Source organism: Fundulus heteroclitus, unplaced genomic scaffold (genome assembly GCF_011125445.2).
Source record: "Fundulus heteroclitus isolate FHET01 unplaced genomic scaffold, MU-UCD_Fhet_4.1 scaffold_212, whole genome shotgun sequence".
Taxonomy (NCBI): Eukaryota; Metazoa; Chordata; class Actinopteri; order Cyprinodontiformes; family Fundulidae; genus Fundulus; species Fundulus heteroclitus.
The window spans coordinates 51389-73905 of NW_023396624.1; the positions used below are offsets into that span (position 1 = coordinate 51389).

The 22517-nt window shown below is 40.5% G+C and overlaps 1 long non-coding RNA gene across 2 annotated transcripts in view; it reads left to right on the top strand.

The window, feature by feature from the left end:
* Window positions 1–5854: 5854 nt before the first annotated feature.
* LOC118559062 overlaps window positions 5855–22517 on the top strand; it is a 219057-nt gene continuing 202394 nt past the window's right edge. For both annotated transcript variants that reach the window (XR_004928622.1, XR_004928623.1), the window contains exon 1: window positions 5855–6570. This is a non-coding gene — a long non-coding RNA (uncharacterized LOC118559062). The remainder of the gene's footprint in view (window positions 6571–22517) is intronic.

Sequence of the window (22517 nt, forward strand, 5' to 3'; positions counted from 1 at the left end):
GAGAGAGAGAGACAGAGAGAGAGACAGAGAGAGAGACAGAGAGACAGACAGACAGACAGACAGACAGACACTCTAGTATGTTGTCTCTGGACAAAACAATCATGAACCATCCATTAGCCAAAAATATAAAATAAAATTAAAGTGGCGCTTTGTAACTTTTGACCCAAATTTTAGCTTAATCCAAGATATAATAAATGATTTTTCATGTCAATATGCTGTATTTGTCGTGTATAGATGCTCAGTATGGGCTGCCATTCTCAAAAACTCGCCCATGTAACTGGAGAGGGTTGGATCCGTCGCTGAATGGGTCTTGAGACCTAGAGTCGGGCTCTAGAACCCATTCTAGGTTATAGTAGTCAGACATGACACTTACCTGATTATACATAGTTTTGGTTCTAGGATGTAGAATTTATTCTATAGAGGGGAATGTGAGCTTGTCTTTCCAAGAACTCCATGACTTCCCGGTCTGCTGCTCCAATCTGGTCTGCTATCAGATTCCAAAACTCTGAGGGAAGCTGTTTAATTTTGCGCCTTCATGGGCAATAAACCTGGAAGTTACAGTTCTAGCGCCCCTAGTGGCTAAAAGCTACATGGCGCTGCTTTAAGAAACTAGACGTAAACAAAGGAAACAGACTTTTTTGCAGCACTAGTGGCCTTTCTTTAAAAGTAGGCTGACAGGAAACTGGAATTGAGCGAGGGAAATATGTGGCAGAGGTCCACAGATCACGACCGGGTGGCTGTGTCAGACACTGACACACAACTAAACACTTAACTTTTCAGTGAATGTGACTGTGGAGTGAACACTCATTTGCCCATAGTAGACTATTTTCTCCCACTGTGGTAAAGTTACAACAGCAAGAAGACATCTACCACAGAATTAGTCAGGCTGGCTATTTATTTTCATACTGTTGGACAGATACAACTTCCTCTGAATCAAGTGAATCTTCTTGCCTTTTTTTATCTGTTTCCTCTTTATCCTAATGAGGTTTAACGAGGCCTAATGAGATATGCTCCCCGCCCCCAATTAGTTCTCCCTTAGCATGTCTGACTTTAAATTTGCTGTTGATCAATGGGGTGGAGATGAGCCATTTAATTTTCCCGAAGGCGAAAAGTATTGGACAACATTTTGTCGAATCAGTATTCTGAAATAAGTCCAGATTATTTAACGCCCCGTTTAGCAAAAAGCAGCAAGGCGTATAAGGTAAACAGAAACAAAGTGTGAAACACAACAACACTTACAAAATGGATATAAATGAGTTGTAATAAGGACTGAAATTGGCACAAATGTCTTCCTGTTGCCAATAAAGATGTAAAAGTGTGGGCCACTGGGATGGAAATGATGTCACCTTCACTTAGATCAACTATTAAAAGAGATAAATTTGGTCTTCATCTCATATATAAACAGTCGCTTGATGAAATATTTAGCCAGTCGATATGAAATGTCTCCCTCCGATTGGACAATTTGAACTCTAAGCACCAACTCCATAAGTAGGTAAAGGTGGTTAATATTCATAAGTGCTAGATAAAGTTTGACAAGATAGAGTAAATATGGCTGAGGTTAGTTGCAGTACGCATTAATGTCGGATTTCATGATGAGCTTGATGGCAGGAAGGAGCTGCAGCAGACCAGTATATATATATATATATATATAACTAACTCTATGCTACAGTCCACAAACAGTTTAGACCCAATTTTCTATAAAATGGCTGGAAATTTACAGCCATTTTATATAAATGATCAACAAACTGTAAATGTCTTTCACATTAGGAGCGCCTTGCAAAAATATTCACACCCCTTTTACATTTCTACATTCTGCTCCACTACAATCACAACATTCAGTAAAATATTTTTCTTTTGTGTTTTATGATAACACACCAAAGAGTGCAACACTTGCCACCGTTTCTAAGTTGAGTTTAATGCTGAACTTTGACTAGGCCATTCTTATGCATAGATCTCCTTTGATCTAAACCATCCCATAATTTCTCTGTCTGCATGTTCAGGGTGGTTCTCCTGCTGGAAGGTGAACCTCCACCCTTGTCCTGGTCTCCTGCAGCTTCTAACAGGTTTCCTTTGAGGATTACTCTGCATTCAGCTCCATCCATGAGCAGCTTCCCTGTCACTGCTACAGAACAGCATTCTCACCACCATGTTTCATATTGGGGATCTAAATTTATATCATGTTTTTTTTTGTCACACAAAATGTTTTCGGGCTCCTTTGAACAGGGCATCTTCCACATGACTGCAAAAAGATTTTCTTTGAAAAATGCCTTTCTTCTTCCCACTGTTTTTACCCTCAAAGGGTATATTAGTGGAGGATAAAGCAAATACGGCCAATCAACAGCTCTGCAGCTCCTCCAGAGCCACCATGGTCCTCCTGCTTCTCTGATCAATGCTCTCCTGGTCCAGCCTGTCAGTCCAGGTGGGCGTCCATGTCCTGGTAGGTCTAAAGGTGGTCCATCCTCTCTCCAGGTCCAGATGACGATCAGAGCTCTGGGAGGTTCTGTAGAACCTGAACCTGCTGGAAACTGGACCTTGGTCTTCATGATAATGTTCTATAATGTTCTACAATGCAATGTTCTCCAACCCTGTTCCTCAAGGCCCTCTGACTTGTATATTTTAGATGTTCCCCTGTTTAAGCACATGTGATTGCTTTTGGCTGATTAACAGCCTTTCGCTGAACGGCAACCATACGAATTAGGGGTGTTGAGGAAGGGAAACATCTAAAGCATGCATGGCGGTGTGCCTCCAGGACCAGGATTAGGAAACACTGCAGGGAACCCCTGAGGCCAAAACAGACCAGGTGCATTTAAACTGAAATTACACCCAGGTGGACCGTTTTTACTAATTACATAATGTTTGAAGGCAGTTTGTTGCTTTGGATTAAATGTAGCCATGTTGGAGTAAAGGAGGCTGAATACACACCACCGCTCTGAATATTTGTAAAATATCTTCAAAAGCATGTACTGTATCATTTGTCTTGCTTTGCACAGTTATGCACTTCTTTGTTCTCATTACTAAAATAAGGTGGCAATAAAAGTTATCATTAATGAATCATTTAATTACAATGTAAATAACAAAACAAACTAAATCAAAGAAAAATTAGCAAATTCTAGATTGTTCATTCATGCCCATGGTTTGTTATGAAAGCAACAACAAAGCGTGTATAATTGTTTGCTTTCAGGAATGTGAGTTTCAAGAGGGACTGTTGGAAGATGAGCCACATAAATAATGATATTCAGGTGCGTCTGTGGCGTTGCCTCAGCTGGAGAGCTTTTTCAGAGAGTGGTCAAAAAAAGAAGGAGACAGGATGTTTTAAAACACATAACCCCATAGAATGCTGGTCCAGTTTTAGAACATTTGTCACATTTTTAAGTTGACTCACAGACATTTTCAGCCACACTGTGCCATCTGGCAGTGGTAAAAATAGCGTTGGTGCAAAAAGACCAATGAGAGACTTTTTTTCCTCCAGTTAATTTCTAGCAGGACATGGAGAGCAGAACTTAATCTCATGAAATTCATTTAACCATGTGTCTAATACTTCCCTCACATCATTCCATATCTGCCTTTCATTTTAAAAGGCTGTAGCACAAAATCATCACAATTAGTAAAAAATAAAGGCTTGAAGACATTAGTCTCTAAGTAATTAATTAGATTTATTTAAATGTGTTTCACATAGTGATGAGTTACTGAAATAAATCAACTTTTCATTAATATTCTCATTTATTCCTCATGTGTTGGTTTCTTCCCCAATAAATACCCTGAATGGACTCAGATCCAAGGACTTTTGGGATTTTTGTGAGAGCGCTATACAGCAAGAAAATATGCATTGATTCAAATGCTCTTTACACAAGCGTGCGGATAAGACGTTGGAGACTGATGGCCTGTGACTAAAAAACATTGACAAAACTTTTAAAATCAAAATAAGAAGTTTATCACATTCTAAAAATGTATTTACTGATTTTTTTTTTAAGAAAATGCAAGCAGCACAGAAAAAATTATTTTTTTTCTCTGTTAAATCAGTCCATAAACTATTACCATTGTTTTTCCACGTCCTCCATGTTTATTTACTCTCTCCACCACGCAGCATCACGCCACGAGTGGATTTACAGCAGCTATTAACTGTCTCACACCTCGTCACAATAATAAACCGTGGAACACGTCACCCTGGTGGTCATGTGATGCTGGAGAACCCTGATAAAATGTGTGGACTTTTAGGATGTAAGATGGCTTATGGACTTTTATTTGTTTGAAAGGTCCTTTTGTGTCACCAGCGCAAGCATGAATACCACTGCGGTTTAGAAGCCTCGTGACCAAGATTGAAGTTTGAAAGGAATCACGATGCAGTTTGGCTGCTATTCACCCCTTTACCATCTGCATCGTCAATTTCCCCGTCTTAAACTTTTTATTTTGCTTTTATTAATCCCAACCTTTGCATGGGAAGTGACGTAGGCATGTCGCTTTCCATGCAAACGGCCCATTCTGTGCGTACACAAGCTTTATAAATGAGGCCCCAGATCCATAATGTGAATTGTTAACAAGTGAAATAGGCAAAAAACGCTAGAAGTCCCCGCCCCCTCTGTAATGTGACACTGGCTCCACGCCTGGATAGGATCCATTCTCCGTGGTGTTGGTTAGAGTTCTGGCAGTAGCGTTTTGGATGATCTGCAGCTGCTGGATTGATTTCTGTACGGAAACCAGAACAGAGACGTCAGTTCTCTAAGCATCTGAAAAGAAACGGGTCTGCTACTTTTGCCTCGGCTTTACAGTATCAGGTCTGCAATGGCTCATCATGAACAGGGAAAACATAATCAGTATACTTTATGTATTTCCTCCCTTATGCATAGCGGAAAGGTGTTTTTGCCCCTCGGTGGTGTAGCCAGGAGGCAAAGTCTGCATCTGTTTTACGAAGGACCCGGGTTCAAATCCTGGTTGTGTCAAAAAGAGCATCGGGTGTAAAAATTCTGCCAAGTCTGTGTGCAACTTGTAATTACTGTAGGCAACTCCTGGCTAAGGTAGCAGCGGAAAGGACTCGCAAATGCATAGTGAGAGGTGAAATTGTTATTCTGTGTTTCATAAAAATGGACGAATGTGTCAGGGGTTACACGGTAAACAGAAAACAAACACCAGACTCGCTGGGAAGTCCAGGTTTAGCAAAATAATAGCCTAATAGTTTATGCCATTATTGGTCTTGCAGTATATACTGTGGAAGACTTTCCAATAAATGTTACCAATTCTTTTTTTCTCTGCTTTACATTATTTATCGCTGCGTGCTGCTACTTAACAACTGGTTAGCGGGTATGCACACGCAGCGGCTGCGCTTTACTCTTCTAAAGTAGCTAATTACATAACTTTGCACCTGCTACAGCACATGCATTGTCCTTGTTTCTACGCAGTATGTTCCTGCTGCTTGCTATTTTCGTCTTCCTCTTCAGTCACTCCTGACAGTTGGCTAGCATCAAGCCGACTCCTGTGAACAGAGAAGTTATGACAAAGAGATGAGATGCAAAACAGCATCAGCCCCAGGGATATTTAGCAATCAGGTTAGGAGGATGAAGAAGGGAGATTCGATTGCTTCTTTGCTCGATGCACTTCTTCATGCAGTCGCTCCTTCTCTTCATATCTCTTTGATTTTACATATTTATCAGGCCTTATTTGTTTCTCTATGGAGTATGGGCGGTGAACCTTTCTGTCTGACAAGGCTGGAAATGGCACAGCAGTAATTGTCAAGAGTCAGAGCAAGAGAAGTGTATATCTATGTGTGTGTGTGCAGAGGGAAGGAGAGGGGGAGTGAGAGAAGGAAGAGGTGGGGAGGTGCAGTGAGAGGCAGGGAGGGAGCATGTACGATGGAGGGAGGGCTGGAGGAAAGAGAGGGAGAGAGAAAGAGACCCACAGAGGGAGAACCAGCAGCTCGTCTCATTCCGCCGCTTTCTCAGCATCCGCTGCAGAGAGGAGCGAGCCGCAAAAAATGTAAATTTGGAGAGAATGAGAGGATAAAATCCATTGATGAGGGAGGATACTACGGGAAAGAAGACATAATCCAGGCTCGCTGGCATCCACTGTCACATCTTACAGCTTAGGCGGAGGTGCGTGAAAGTTTCCATCCTTTAAAGCAGGGAAGGGGGGGGGACACCCTCCTCTTGATGTGGGGATGAACAGCAGATGCTGAATCTCACTCTGAAGGCAAGAGAAGAGCTGCCGAAGAGAGGACCGGCTGGATTTGCTTGCAGTGGAGCTGCTTTTTTCCTCATATTGCTCAGTTCTTCACGCATCAATCTCCAAGAAGAATTGATGACATTGTTTCCCCGCGTCAGGTTGGAATATTACGGCAGGAGTCACCCCGAAATCGCCTTGAACCAGGAAAGTATAAAGGGAATGGATTATATGCAGATTGAGTGAAGGACATCCTGTTCACAGAAAGTAAGTTCTGACCAGAAGCAGCTCTCCATTGGGTTCTGATTCTCAGAGACTTGGAGGATTTTCACCGTTTTTTGCCTTTGCCGTGGAGCAGCACTGAGCTTACTTTGTGACGGCTCATCTTGTGCACTATGGGAGTTTGGATAATATTTGAAGGTAAGAGAATATATCTTTGCTTATCACTTAAATTAGGGAGGGAAGAGGCTCAGCCTGACTGAAACAGCTTCCTGAAAAGAAGTGATTCTTGATTCTGACCAGTTTTGCAAACTTGGCCACGTCTTCCACGGCTCACGCAGAGCAGGCTACTCCCTTCTGTGGAGAAGAATCTTTCCGTGTCTATCTGCATTCTTGTGCATGTGTTTGCTGAGGAAGGAGGTGCGTGTCTGCGAAGCCATTCGTTTTCCTACCTCCGGTGCAACATTCGTATCGCCAGGGGAGGCAGCTACTGGAGGGGGGCATAATTGCGGCAGCTGTATTCTCCAGCTTTAGCGATGTCTGGGGTTTGCGTGAGGAGAATTAGTTGTGGGCAGCAGCTACTTTTCAGTTTGTGGGTGAGTGCCTGTGCATTTTAAAGGATGCCTTGTCCTTTTCATGTCTGTGGACAGAGAGCTGATTGTGTCCAGCGTTGCACCGTCTCTGACGCCCTACATTATACCTTCAAGCTCAGTTTAAGAGGACTCACTTCTGGTTCAGCGGTCCGTTTCTCTTCAAAGATCTCCTCAGCGTGGAATAAAACCGTCTTTAATTTTTATACATGAGACTGAGATCATTTCTGGAGTGTGTGCTCATGCCTACATGTTCTTCTCATACAGAGTGAATCCGCTGCCCTCTTAATCAATACGAGACAAGTTTAAGACCACCTCCTTTTGTAACACAGTGTTTGAAATATTTATTTCACGGGCTTCCTGTCGCTCCCCTGAAATATTTAAAATCATTGAATAATGAATGAGCTGTCTGTCACAGCTTGGTTTTGGCACGGGCACATGCTTATAATGCCACCTCCTCGTGTAACACGCAGAACAGTGACCATTAAATGCCTTTGCCTCTGGATATAAAAATTTTAAAAGGAGTCTTTCTCCTCTTTCAAATCATCCACTGGGGGGAAGTGGAGCCTGATGGGAAGTTGATGACAGCTCCTGTGGTACCTGTCATTGACTAGTCTATCCTGCCTGCCAGATTGCCAATTGTTCCAGAGGATATATAGCTTGATTGCGAGGAGCTACGGCGCACAGACCTTCTATTGAAATAGAAATTTAGCATTCAGTCGACTCGGTCTCTGTGCTCTTCCTTGAAAAGGATGCAAACCGGTTTTCTGTTCTGCCTGTTCCTTTTATCCAGCGAGCTGCAGCCTCACCACGCAGCTGCTAAATATGCACACAGGAGTGTGTATCCGTGTGTGAGAAGCAAAAGACTTTCTGTATCTGGTATCTGTGTGGGTGTGTATTTGTCCAGACCTCTGAGCTTCATCCCTTTTGATGTTTTATTGAGTGTTAACCATGGTAGAGCTGACGCATTCGCTCTGATACGGAGCAGCATGGTTAAAGGAAAGCACTAATACCGACTTTGCTCTTCTTGTATGTGCTTTAGGTGTGAATTAGCGATGCCGTATCTGCCTATTTCAGCCCTTTGGATGTGGTGAATGATGTGGATTATAGGCCCTGTATGGCTGTGAGTCCGCAGGTCGTCGTACGCATCTGTGTTGTGGTGTGTAATATTTGTATACATAAGTGTGAGTGTGTGTGCGCAGGTGAGAGCGCCTGCATGTGAATCCATAATCCTGCTCTTTCTGTGTTGCAGCACGCAGCCTGTTTTCTCTCCACATTTTTGACGTTAATAAAGGAGGCGAAGACAAGGCCCTCCATTTTCAGAGAAGCCGTGCTTGCTCTGAATCACAGGACAGGCGGAGAAGAGAGAAGGAGCTGTTTTCTCTCTCTGTTATCCAGACCTGCCGACAGAATGTTTACATTGCAGTCAGATAGACGGAAACAACAATGGCAGCGAGAATCCCAGGGTTTTAACTCAATACTTTCAGACATTGGCTGAATCAGTGACAAAACATGCCAATGGGAAGCCAAAAACCGACACGCCATATTTACAACAAGATAAATCAGGTAATCAGGTTCAGCTTTTAGGTTTGCTTTCACAAAATCCATGTGATATATCATAAATCAGGCTTTGTAGGCTTATTATCTTAATATATCTTAATATTAGGGGCTTGCATGTAAGATGAGAGAGATTTTCAAGTGGATCATTAATATAAATTAAGAGATGTGCAGAGATCAACTTGTTTCGATTTTCATCTTCATTTGATAAGACGTGTTTTATCCTTAGCTGTTTAGGATAATATGGGTGCAGCATCATTTTCATACATTTTCTTCTTAAAGGCAACACATTATTGTTTAACATATTTACTGCAGCATATATGGGTATCAAAAACTTAACAAAAACCATTTATGAATGTGAACATAAATCATTTGCATCATGTTCAAGTAACTATGGCATTCATATCATACTCTCAACCTTTTCACATTTTGTCACATTAGAGCCACAAACTTTAGAGTGTTATTGGTTATTTATGTGACAGTCGATCAGAGTAACACATAACGGTAAAGGAAACGTTTTAGAACAGAATAGTCTTTATGGGCATTGTACCAGGGGGTGAAGGTGCTTGCTCTGAGCTTCCATACACCAAAGTGAAACAAGTAAATGGTTTATGGAAGAGTTAAAAGAAGATCAGCACTGATATAAGAAGTTCTGTTTTCAGTTTGCAATCAGATTTGAACAAAATTGGAGTTTTACACATGCAATAAAAATCTATTTGTGTTGAAAAGCTAACACTTTCTATCACCCTCAATACATTTTCTTTACTGTGAAGCAAGGTGGTGGCACCATCATGCTGCCAGGATGCTCTCTTAAAGCACGGAGCTCAATACAGGATGTTCCTATAAAAAAACCTGTGAGACTTCACCTCCAAGCATCACAGCACCCCTGGACCTACAGTCAGAACTAACATGAAATGATTTAAATCAAATTATATATAAGTATATGAATGACCTAGTGAAAGTCCAGTCCCTAAACCAATGGAGAACCTGTGGCAACAATAATGCTGATTTGCAGATACCCCAGAAAATGTGCAGCTCTGACTCTGTATTGACTCGGGATTGAATTCAATACAATTTTATTTATTTGCGCAGATTCATGAAACATGCCATCTCAAGGCACTTTACAAAGTCAAATTCAATCATGTTATACAGGTTGGCCCAAAATGTCCTATATAGGGGCATTGTAAAGGGAATATAAAGGCTGGTCTCCCCTTTCAGTGATTTAAAGAAAACCATCTGTTTCCATCCACAACAGTCTGTCATGCTAAATTGTAAATTATAACATTATAAAATCTATCATCATGCTTGGGGACCACTTGTGGTGTCCACCACAGTTCAGTATTAGGGCCAAAACTCTTTATTCTTCATATAAATGATAATTGTGGGGTGCACAATAATTTATAACTGATTCTGCTCCAGATGTTATTAATAATATTTTTGGTTTTGATGAGAAATTACAGGAGTGGGCACATTGAATCAGTTCAGAAATAAGCAACATTTATTTTATTTAGTTAGACAGCAAACAACTCTTCCTTGTTTGATTTTTTTTTGTGAAATTATTTTTACTTAAGATTTATTGAATCCAGTGTTTTAACCTCAAATCGGTTAAAACACTCATTTATGGATTATATTCTGCCAGCAGTATCAGATTATAAAAAAACCCAAAGCACATATGGATGTCAGAGTAAAGATGGACAGGAAAATTACTTTGCTCTGACTGGAAGATAATTATTGTTAGGGCTAAAATATATTATCTTTTAAATGTCTCTATTATTTCAGATGCTGGCTGTTTTCTGCAAGACGCGTCAGAGGTTCCCATTTTGTTAGATGTTTATTTACAGCGGAAAAACAGGAATGAAAAATTGAGGATGTGTGTTTTTCTGTTTGAGTGAATGAAACCTGACTGGATAATTATGTTTAGTATAATAGCAAACGCCACTGTTTTATAAACACTACATTTCAAATGTGCAAAAGGGTAGAAATAATTCTCATTTTGCATTTCTCTTACCAGAAAATCGTTAACATGTCTGCAACCAGAACAGCCGAACGCTGAAGATATGCAATAATTGATATGCGCATTTACAGCAACGGCTCGGCTTCAGCTTGATTTAAGCAGCGTCTGAACTGCAGCCATATCAGGTTTTGTTTGTTAAAATATCACCAAATGTATCCAGTAAAGCTTTAAGGAGCGTCTAAAATGCAGCTTGACTTCTTGATTTGTTCCTAGAGGGCAGATGTATGGGGATCTCTGTCAAAATAAGACCTGCACCCAGAAGCAGCATATTTTTAGCCAGTCCATTAAGGACCTGGAAGAAAAATCAATGGATGCAGACTGAAACTCTGGGTTTCAGATTTAACTTCTGCTTTCCTCTTTCAGACCTTTGGACACAGTTAGCAGTAAGTATACATTTAATCTTGTTCACTTAAAACTTATATATGATGTTAGGCTCCTGTCAAGTTCCTCAGATCTCTTTTATTTTATTTAACGATTCACTTTTTCCACTAATCCATAAGTCACAAAACACATCCCTGCATCAGTTTACAACCTATCAAATTTTACTCATTTAATATCACATTACAGACTAATGTGTTTCCATTTTTAAAAAAAGGCAACTGTAGTCTGATTGCTGCTATAATTAGCTCCACATCTGGGTAACATCCATACCAGCATCCGGCTGAAGCAAAGCGGCGGACTTGTTTCAAACGCAGGGCTGGTCAGCTCCAGACCGAGCCGTGAGCGAACGTGAGCAGCTGATCTGCCGCCGGTCCCTTTGAATCCCTGATGAGGCGAAACACAATATGCTCCAGCAGCTGGGTCATTTATGGAATCTGCTTACTCATCATCGCCCAGTGTCCCATAAGGAGGAGAGAATTCAGCTTTAATTGTGTGTGCCAAACAGGAAGAGGAATTCTCACACACTCTCTTATTAAGGCTGACATGAATAAAACCAAGAGCCAAGTCTATTTAGTATGTTTACCATTATTGGAGTAATTTTTGCAAGCTTTGCTGTTTAGTCCAGGCGTTTCAGCCAGCCGTCTTCCAGCAACGCGCGGAGTAACAAAGACTGAAAGTAAAAGCTGCACAGACCCTCAGCTGTTATGTGTCTCCTGCAGACGTGACGTGCTAAGTGACTGCTGGTGGCAGTGCGGCCCGTTTGCCACACAGTAACAGGGGAGAGGCAGTCTGGGACCAGACAACTGATCTGCCAACAGCGTTCACTGACAGTGACCTTGCTGTCTGTGTCACTTTGAAGTATGACCTTCCTGGGCGAGCAGCCGAGGGCCCTGTGTGTCGAACAAGGAGCATTAGCAGAGGTCTGAGGTCGGCTAGCTGGCTAGGAATTTGGGCCAGAGGTTGCTGCACCATGGCAACTGAGATGAAATGGAAAATATTTTATGCAGCCTCGCCCAAAGTCTTCAAACATCCACAAGCAGCGTCCACTGATTAAATATAAAGCCTTTATATTTACACACACACACTTTTTATTCTGGAAATTGCAAAATACAACACTTAAAACTAGTAGACTAGTAGATTTTATCATTTGCAGGTTCTGTTTTTTGGGGTGTGGACTATGCTGGGTCTGCTCTGTTTCAAAATCTATACCTTCTCCAAGAATTACAAACATTAGTTAGCTAACTGGAGTATCCTGCACTGGAAAAAAAAAAGTCTCCATTCGCCTGCAGGCTGTCTGCTGTGTTCCAGGGTTGCCCTGTTTATAGCTCCATCCTTCATTTTATCGGATTCAGAATCAGAATTAACTTTGTTTGCCTAGTGCGTGGGTAAAAACAATAGATTTGACTTCGGATTGCAACCCTCGGATCGTGTCAGAAACAGGCAGGTAGCAGTAAGCAGAAGAGCAGCTACAATCCATAACAGAAATACATTATTCATGCAGAAAGGTAAGAGCTGGGTCAGTATGTACAGCGGCGTGTGTTGGTGGTGTTATTGGCTGCAATAAACTACATGTGTCCATGCAGGCTCCCCCCGTCACAGACAACAGAGCTGCATGGCTTCATTTTAGTTTTTAAGGCACAGAAAGTGTGAATGTGAACATTGAGTTGGTGGGTTTGGTCATTTAGTTGGTTTAGGTTTGAGGCCTTCCAGCTTTGGCTCATAAGTCCACTTTTTAACAGTCTGAACCACAGGCTGAGAGGTTTTCAGCTTCTACTTTATTAACTGAACTGCTGAGGAAACGCATCCCTATAGCAGGATGCTACCACTGCTAAGCATCACTGTTAGGATGCTGTGTTCATTTAGCTTGACCTGCTGTAAACTGGATAAGAACCTCATCCCCGAACTGTCTGCTGGGTACCTGGGTCCTCAACATGCTGGTTGTTCTCCAATGTTTTCTAAGGAACCTCTGGGGACCAAAACAGATCAGCTGTATTATTGCTGGTAATAAATGACCTACAGGTAAACTCTGTTTAAGAAGGAAGTGCCTTTTGGAGGCAACTGGTTGCAGTCTGCACTTGATTTTATTTGGGTTTGAAGAGTGAAAGATTTGTTTTGCCTCCTCAGCATTAAGTCAAGTTCTAGAGCCCAGCCAATGAGATCATTATTGTTCTCCAGGAGTGGAGAACAAGGTGGGGCAACATTTTATTTCTATACTGCTCAGTTCTGGAACAAACTCCCTGAAAACCTGAAACGTACAGAAACTAAATCAGGATTGAAATAATCTGACTAATGAACCCTTTACAACTCTTTGCTTTTCTTTTATGGCTTTAATTCATGAATGTGATATTTTATTTCGTGCAATGCTTTGCTGCCTTGTTATTTTCTTTCTGTCATTCCTGTTATGCATGTATAGCACTTTGGATTGCCTTGGGTATGAATTGTGCTGTGCATATAAATAAACCTGATGTGTGGTTCCTTACTTTTGGAAATACCCTTTAAGTCCAGTTACTGCTGCTTTGATTCAACCTGATATACGGCTCATTATGTGGAACTAGCAGAGCAGGTCACGTGGAGATTTTTGTGGCAACATTGTTCAATATCCCAAAAATTCAGTCTATCCAAAACACATGGTCTAACATCAATACTTCATGGTCATAGATTTGATATGTAAATTACTGATTTTTTAGAAAAGCAAAAGCAGTCAGAAAAAAGAACCATTCTTTTGTGTGATGGTGTAATACAGACAGCAGTTTAAATTTTATTTGCCAAGAGCAACCAGGTTTTTGCCCGGAAAGGTTAGATCATTACCTACTTCACAAAATCCCCACTAATGCCTCTCAGGTAGATCTGGATATGTCAGAGTGGATAGTCTGTTCACTGGAACAATAGTGGAAATGTCAGGACATGGACTCGCCCTTAGCCTCTGTGGGGACTCTGGCTCTCCACCACCACATGTGTCTCCCTCAGAGCACGCTCTCCAGTAACCCTTCTCTCTACCTATAAAAAGCTCTCAGCAGAACAGAGGGCCAACACGCTTCTTTGTGCAGGTCGCTGATCTTTTCTCCGTATGACAAAATTTAACAGACTTCTGATCCAACTTAGATTTGTACCTCCAAGACTTGAGACTTGACCCAGACTCATGGTGTCAGACTCATCATCCTGTAAACTGACTGCTATCTGTCTTTTTGACTTGAGCATCAATTAACTTTAGGTATTTATATTTTTGCTAATGACTCTGCACACGTTTGAACCCCTCAGGGAGTATTTTGTCTGATACATTCATCCAATTGCACAGTAACTTGCATCTTCTGTAAAGTGACCGCTATCTGCCTCTTTTGACTCTTGAACATGATGTCTTTCTTTTATTTTTTTATTGTTTTGTGTCTGTGTGTTAACTGTGAATCTGTGTGAATTCTGAGCCGGTCCTTAAAATGTCCTTATGGCTACGTAATGAAATTAAGGTTGTTGTTTCTTCTAAATTCTTTTAACTGAAAATATTGAGGACAAACAGTACAGTTTTAGATCATCCAGTGATGCATAGTTTGAGGTTACCTAGATGTTGAGGATTTGTTTAGAAAATGTTTATTTCATTTGTTATGAGACTTGAGATTTAACTTGGTCTTGCCCATAATGATATGATAAAAGACTCGGACTTGGAAAAATGACTTGTCTGACTGATTAAAACACACTGTGGGAAATTTTGTTGTTTAAAGATGTAGGTGAGAGTTAAAACCTTTACATGGTTTTCAACCAGTTGTTAAGATTTTGCATAATGTTTTACTTTGTCTTGTGGTCAAACTTTCATCTTAATATTAAAAATCTTAATAAAAGTAGAATTTTAAAGCAAACCTATTATGCAAAATGAACTTTTAGCTTGTTTTTCATCCCCCACTTCTTCTAAAAACAGTCCAAGTGCTAAAAAACTTCCAGCTGTTCTTTGGCAATAAGTAAATGTGTTATTGGTTCCTGGAAAACTGGAAAACCTCCCAATTATTAGGTGAGCCCCCCCCCCCCCCCCTCACCTAGCAACCCGAGCGGAGCTCCGCCCACTTCATCAGCTGGTTTTACCGCTGTATGCGCTGCACAATTAGGCATGAGCATGACTTGTCATTAAGGCTAAGCTAACACTAAGAACAGGCTGCTGTTAGCCCTGAGTCTATTTAGAATCTCAGCATTCAGAAACTGTTGCTGCATCTTTGCTGGTTGTGCAGGAGGCTCCGCTCCTTCAGCTTCTGGGTCTGACTCAGGGTCAGAGATGTACTGTTGTACCATTGTGCATCAGTTTGTAGCCACTTTTCACGTGTATAAAGAGCGAGTGTAGACATTACATTGATGGACACGGCCAGCTACAGCTTCTATACATTAAAGTGGCAGAGCCCTAAAACAGCTGTGATAGTGAAAGAAACTCCAAATAGGTGAAACTGCGGAGGTGAAATCTCCTTATCGCAGAATGATTTTGTGCAAAAAATGTAATGAATATGTTTTTTATAGCCTATATACCTGTCCTAACCTGTCTACGAGGAAGCATAGGAGATCTCCTTTAAAAGAACTTGAATTAAACCCTGTAGAAAAAAAGAAATGAAGGATAGTTGTGTTATTGTTACACTTTAATATTTCATGTTGTTCATATTTCTGTGCTGCTCTTTTAGGAGAGCCCAGTGTTTACCTCTCAGGGACTGGAAATTTACGAGTGAGGAAAAAACTAGTTGGGATTAATTCCTGTGCAGGCACAACACTCTGCTTTATACCTCAGTAGCTCTGTGTCTTCTCTATTAGGATAGCGACAGTTGGCTTCCACCCAGCCGGTGCTACCAGGCAACCAACCTAATTTCATAACGCCGTTCTCCGGTCCTCCTATAGACTGAAGTCACCCATTGCTCTATTTTAGGATATTACATAAACTCTCAGCACACTGCACAGATTTACTATGATTCAGTGTTTTCTATTTTAATGTCAAGCTTCCTTCTTGGATTTGTAAAATGTCAGACAAAAGATTTATTAGGAGTATTGTCAGAGAATGGATATGTCTTCTGGTTGGCTGTCTTTATCTCTCCTGCTCCATCCTTTCCTCCTGCTTCCTGCTCAGCGTGTTACAAGAGGCTTTATTGTCAAGCCGAAACCCTAAACCTTCCAGAGTCTTTCAGGGGGGAGCTGGAGATTCTGATGCCATCACGTAATCTCCTGCCTGCTGTGGTCGCACTCTTGTTCGTCTTTCGGTTACACAGTGATGGCCTTTGAAGATTCAGTTACTTGTCTGAAGAAAAGCCATTGTGTGTGCTGGACTATGTTGTTCCCTCCTTTACTTACAGAGGATGGAAAAGGTGTTGGATGTGTTTGGGCTGACTGTGTCAAGGCTGTGTCAAGACTTTAGAATAAATACATTTCAGTTTAAAATCCTTTTTGAAATAAAAAAACATACAATGTTTTTCTCTTTGAAATAAACAAATAAACTGGCAGGAAAAAGATTCTGACAATAATTAAACAGTGCTTTTATGATAAGGTCATTTAAAGAATATTTGCCTTTTCATTCGTTATTATCCTGGCTACTCCATCCATTGAAATATGGTTATCTAAACCCTTTGAGAATAGTTTCTACTGTTTAACCCTTTTCTTTTGAGGTAAGCACAATTATGTACCACTTTATTACATAGTAATTTACAATTTCATAATGTGTTAGCTTTCTAATAGCTACAGCAAGTTTTGATGGAAGAATAAAAAATAAATAAAAAATAAAACAGCTATATAATGATTTGAAGGCGAGATGCGCTTGCTGCTAGCCACATTTAACAGCGTAGCTTTTGATTTAAGCAAAGTAAAATCATCCCTACATGTGGATACCTGCCAAACTGCCTGTAGTAGTAAAAAGAGGAGGCAGTTGACAAAAAGTCTCAAACCAGATACTGCTGACCATGAGTTTTATGGAATAGCTTATGAACACAATTTGAACTTTCAGGATTCAATTGACCTGAAGAATGTTTAACCAAACTTCTTGTACTTGATAGTTGAGTCTCAAGACATTTTCCTATTGCGCATGGTTTCCCTCAGGACTAGATCTTAACGTCCTCAAGAAAGCTTGATGAGAAAACACAAAACTAGATTTCACCAGTTTGCATGTAAGACGTAATTATATTTACTTCTATATCCAGATGATTAAAGAGGTGTTCTTCCTTTGCTTAAAAGCTATGATGCTATAGAAACAATTATGAGACAGATTTTTTTGGTGGTAAAAAATATATAAACTGAGGTTTTTCCTCATTGGGAATTATATGCAGAATAAGAGTATGTTGATACATTCAGACTCTATTTCCTCTAAGGATAAAAAGTGTTTTGACAGTGCTCTCAGTTGTGCCTATTATCAAGCAAGGCATCGTGGCATATTATCACCACTATCAAAAGGTCAAAGACATACTTGATAAAACTAAAAGTAGAACATTTATTAATGCTTTCATCATCTGTGTTATACAGATTTTTCCTGTAGAGCAGTTATCTTTATGCTGTTTGGTTATCTAATTCCACTTTTGTTCGGTTTTGTCTCTCTTTCTCTGTTATTATCCATCCATCCATTGCGAGGGGTGCTGGTGCCTATCTCCAGCTGTCCGTTATTATTATTATTAGTAGTAGTAGTGGTGGTAGTAATATTATTATAAAGCACCCTCAAGCTCCATCATATATCAGAGCTCTGATTACCCCGTATGTTCCTAACAGAGCACTTCGCTCTCAGACTGCAGGTCTGCTGGTGGTTCCTAGAGTCTCTAAAAGTAGAATGGGAGGCAGATCCTTTAGCTATCAGGCTCCTCTCCTGTGGAACCAGCTCCCAGTTTTGGTCCGTGAGGCAGACACCCCGTCTACTTTTAAGACTAATCTTAAAACTTTCCTTTGTGACAAAGCTTCTAGTCAGAGTGGCTCGTGTTACCCTGAGCTACCTCTATAGTTATGCTGCTATAGGCTTAGGCTGCTGGAGGACATCAGGGTCTATTTCTCTAACTCTGCTGAGTTCTCCTACTGCTCTCCAATCTGCATTGTTTGTTGTTATTTCAGCTTTTAACTCTCTCTTTTTCTCTTCATAGAAGGTACACCTGGTCTGCCGTTCTGTTAGCTGTGACATCATCAGGGGAGGCAGATCATCCACTATTACCATCTAACATAGAAAGTACTCCTGGGTCAATGTGAGCTTCTGTGCTTTCTGTGTCTCTGCTCTGTCTTCTCTAAGCCCCAGTGGGTCGAGGCAGATGAGCGTTCACACTGAGCCTGGTTCTGGTTCTGCTGGAGGTTCTCCTCCAGCAGAACCAGTTAAAGGGGAGTTTTCCTCTCCACTGTCGCTTCATGCATGCTCAGTATGAGGGACTGCTGAAAAGCCATCAACAATGCAGACGACTGTCCACTGTGGCTCTACGCTCTTTCAGGAGGAGTGAATGCTGCTTGTCATTGACTCTGTTATAAATGTAGTAAATTGGTGCTATGTAAATAAACTTTTTTATTTAATTTGATTTAATTGGATGAATGTATTACACATAGAGTGATCTGTTTGAAGACTTATTTCATTTTATTGTAATGATTATAGGTTACACCTAATGATAACCCAAAAATCTGTTTCTCTCTTGGAATGGGATTTAAGACTAATAAAAGCATATTTTTACTAGAGAAATGTAGTAAATGTACTGAAAAGACTGTCCACGTAGTTTTAATTACTGTAACCTATGCAGCGTTGATGCAAACAGCCTGGAGTTCTGTTGAGGTGTTCAGGAAATCCATGTTGCTTTCTTAGCAGCGTAAAAAGGTTCTATATGAAGATTTTTAAGTCTTCTAAAGTCAATTATAGGTATCGTATCTATGATAAAATATTGCCTTTGGCACAATGGTGGTTTCATTTGCTATGAAATATTAGGCACTTTCTACAGTTATGTTTCCAACCCAGAAGAAAGACACTTGTCTTTACAGGGAAACACTTCATGTGGCATGGTATCAAAAAGAGCAGCTGCTGTTGCAGTGCAGATTAGGCGTTAAAAGAGCCTCTTTGTCTGAACTTTGAGCAGAAATTATCGCGCCCTGCCTCACATCGGCTCATTAGGCATGTTGTTTACTGGGCAGGTGTGTCAAGGCAGCTACTTTCTGTAGGAGGCGGGTCATTACCGCTCCACGTAGACCTGGTCATCAGTTTTCAGGACAGGGAGAAGCTGCTGCTCAGACAGCAGAATTCACAAGGATTACTCAGACATGCCGGAATCAAGTAAAATCGAACTTTGGGCATGAATTTGATGAAGGAATAGCATCATAACACAGTTAAAAGCTCAAAAACATTGCTATTGCATGATATAGGCCCCTTAAGGTCGTCTACATAGTTGGTTCTGGTATCTCCCATCTTCCTAACACCAGCCCATAGGTTCTGTGTGGTTTTGGTCAGCCCAGTTTGCTGCTTATATTATGATGAGTAAAGCCAGCATGGGTAGGTTCAAGGAGCCCATGAAGGATTTTCTATAAACATACAATTCTAATAAATGGAAAGCAGAGTTGGTGAAGGGAAAACAATATTTTGTAAAACCTCATTTCACTGATGCAAAAAGAACCTAACTAACTGAAGGAGTGGCAGCCAGTAAAACATGCTTTTGTGTTTCTTTTATTAGAGCCACTGCAACATAATCCTCTGTGTACATGTATGGACGTGCTCCAGGTTTCAACCAGCTAGACCAGTGCTGGAAAGTGTGATGCCCCGTGAGGTGTCCTTGTTTCCCCCCATATTCATTCTTCCGTCATGAGCAAAGCCCGGAGTGCTGGGGGATTTTACACTAATACATGCTCATTGATTTGGAAATCACAGCCAGCATGCTGGCATCCAAAGCAAGGAATTACACATGTTGACAATAACAGTTGCTCTTGTCGACTTGGAAGTAAAGGTCAGTGCTTGAATTTGGAGGTTTAATTCCCAGCTTTTCTAACTACACTCTGTGTGATATCTCATGTGGCAGCCTGACTGAATACAATCTGTGTTTGATGAGGATTTCCCAAGACACATGCATTTAATCTTTGCCATGAGTTGCACACATTATAAGCCTGGCAGGATAGAGCTTGGTGTCATGGTGCTGTCATCTACAATTTTATTCTTCAGGGCATTTACAGTTTATTTATTTATTTGTTTATTTATTTATTTACTTAATCTCCAGCAGAGACACAGAAAGCACAGAAGCTCACATTGATCCAGGAGTACTTTCTATGTTAGATGGTAATAGTGGATGATCTGCCTCCCCCGAAGGTGTCACAGCTAACAGAACACCAGACCAGGGGTCCGTTCTTCGTACGTTGCTTAAAACATCCAAGATCAAATGAGACATCCAAGATGATTTCATCCGGCTAACCATGATCCGGCTAACTGGGTTCTTCAAACACACCTGTTGTTTACGATTATGGCTGGATTGAGTTATCTGAGACAACTGCGCGTTCATGCGTTTGTTTAAAAGGGGAAATGTATCGATAGTAGAAACAATGATCAGCAGCGCTGCTATTGGCTGTTCAGCATGAACAAAGAACGCCCACAGTTTTTCTCCCAAGCAGAACAAGAGCTTTTAATGGAAGGTTATGCCGAATTTGAGTCATTAATTAAAACACCTAAAAATCTGTTAAAGCCAGGAGAGAGGGCTGGCAAAAAGCAGCAGATAAATTAATGCGTAAATACTGTCCATGGTAGATGTTTCTATCACTTTCTACAGTATTAATTTTAGCATTTTAATAATCTCATATTTACTTTGTTCTTTTATGTCAGGCCCTCCACAGGACCCACTAGAACATGGGGACAAGTAAAAGTGAAATATAAGAATATTCTACAAAATGGTAGCCTTTAATATTATACTTTATTTTAAAAAGGCACTTGTTATGTCAAGAGATCCAAATTTCAGTGTCATTCCTTAGACACGGGAAGTAAAGGACACGTGCAAACTGGGAATTTTAACAAAAAAAATCTTTATCCATAAAAAATGAAAATCTTCCTTTTCCAAGTCATCCACAGTTTATACGGAAACCCGTATTGCTCCGTGGCTAGATAATCCATCCAAAGTTTTTTTCTAATACAATATACGGCTCGACAGGAAGCAAGCCTTTCAAAGTAAAACTAAACTTCACAATAAAATGTCCCGAACAAATCTTCTTACTGAATAGGATAAAACTAAAAAGCATACAAATAACTTAAATATTTTAGATTTATGGCTCCAACATCACTTTTTCCTCTTTAAAAGCCACTGTTAAATGATGTGTTTGTCTGTTTATAACAGCCACCAAGAAAATCTCTCTACAATTACACTGTCTGTATTATGACTGTCGCGCTGCGCTAAAGGATCATGTCTATTGCGCAATACGCGATTAATTCGAAAAACTCTGCAAATTATTCTTGCACCTTCCGCAACAGGTTGCAGTCGTAAAAATGGACATGGCTACGACAGACTTCCTATCTCCTCCGCTTATACAGCCGTGATCTAATCTTGTTTACATGAAATAAGCCTGCTCTCGAGCAGGCTCAAGCTGGCGCACATGTTGCTATGACAACAAGTGCAGGATGTCTTTCGAAGAACCAAATGATCCAAGATCATGCCAAATCGTCAACAATAAAATCCTGCTAACTGAGTTAGCGACGTACGAAGAACGGACCCCAGGTGTACCTTCTATGAAGAGAAAAATGACAGAGAACAAAAAGCAAAAAGCTGAAACAACAACAAACAATGCAAATTGGAGAGCAGTAGGAGAACTCAGCAGAGTGAGAGAAATAGACCCTGATGTCCTCCAGCAGCCTAAGCCTATAGCAGCATAACTACGGAGGTAGCTCAGGGTAACATGAGCCACTCTAATAATAATAATAATAATAATAATAATAATAATAATAATAATAATAATGATAATAATAACTAAACCTTCCCATAAAAATCTATATTACTAAGGTAGAGCCGTACCAGTCAGCCCAGCTGCCTTCAACAGAGAGCTTTGGGAAATAAACTTTTCTTTATAGAATCGCCTGCAATCATGGAACTTAAAGTGCTCACATTTTAATTTACAACATATGTGTGCCCCATGGAGATTACAAAAATAGAAAAATGCAACAAACAAGAGCATGCATAAACCTTGCCAATGAAACATACATTTGAATAATTCAGATGCTGAACATGGCAGGATGCTTTATCCTAAAAGCACTCAGCAGATCACAGCGGAATCACAGTATAGGACTGCACCAGGAGGTTTGTTCAACGTGTTTATGTGAAGAGACAAATACAGTTAATTAGTAACGTAATGACCCTGGAGACGACAAATGCAAAAGCAGAGTCACAAAGTTATCTTTTCCATGAAATGCGTACATATTTAAAGCACAAACACAAGAATGTTACGCATGAGGCAAACTAAGCAGATTGCACAGCTGATAATCACACAGTTACTTCTCTTCCCTGCGGGAGAGAAAATTAGATGGTTTTAGCAGCTTACTGCAGGGACATATGATTAAGTCATCAAAGTTTTAGAAGTTGGTACAAGAACTTTATGTTCCCATAGTTCTGTTAACACAGTACCTAACGCACAGTGGGACGTAGGAGTACATTATCCCACCAATTTCCCTTCTGTTAGGAGATGAAAGCTTT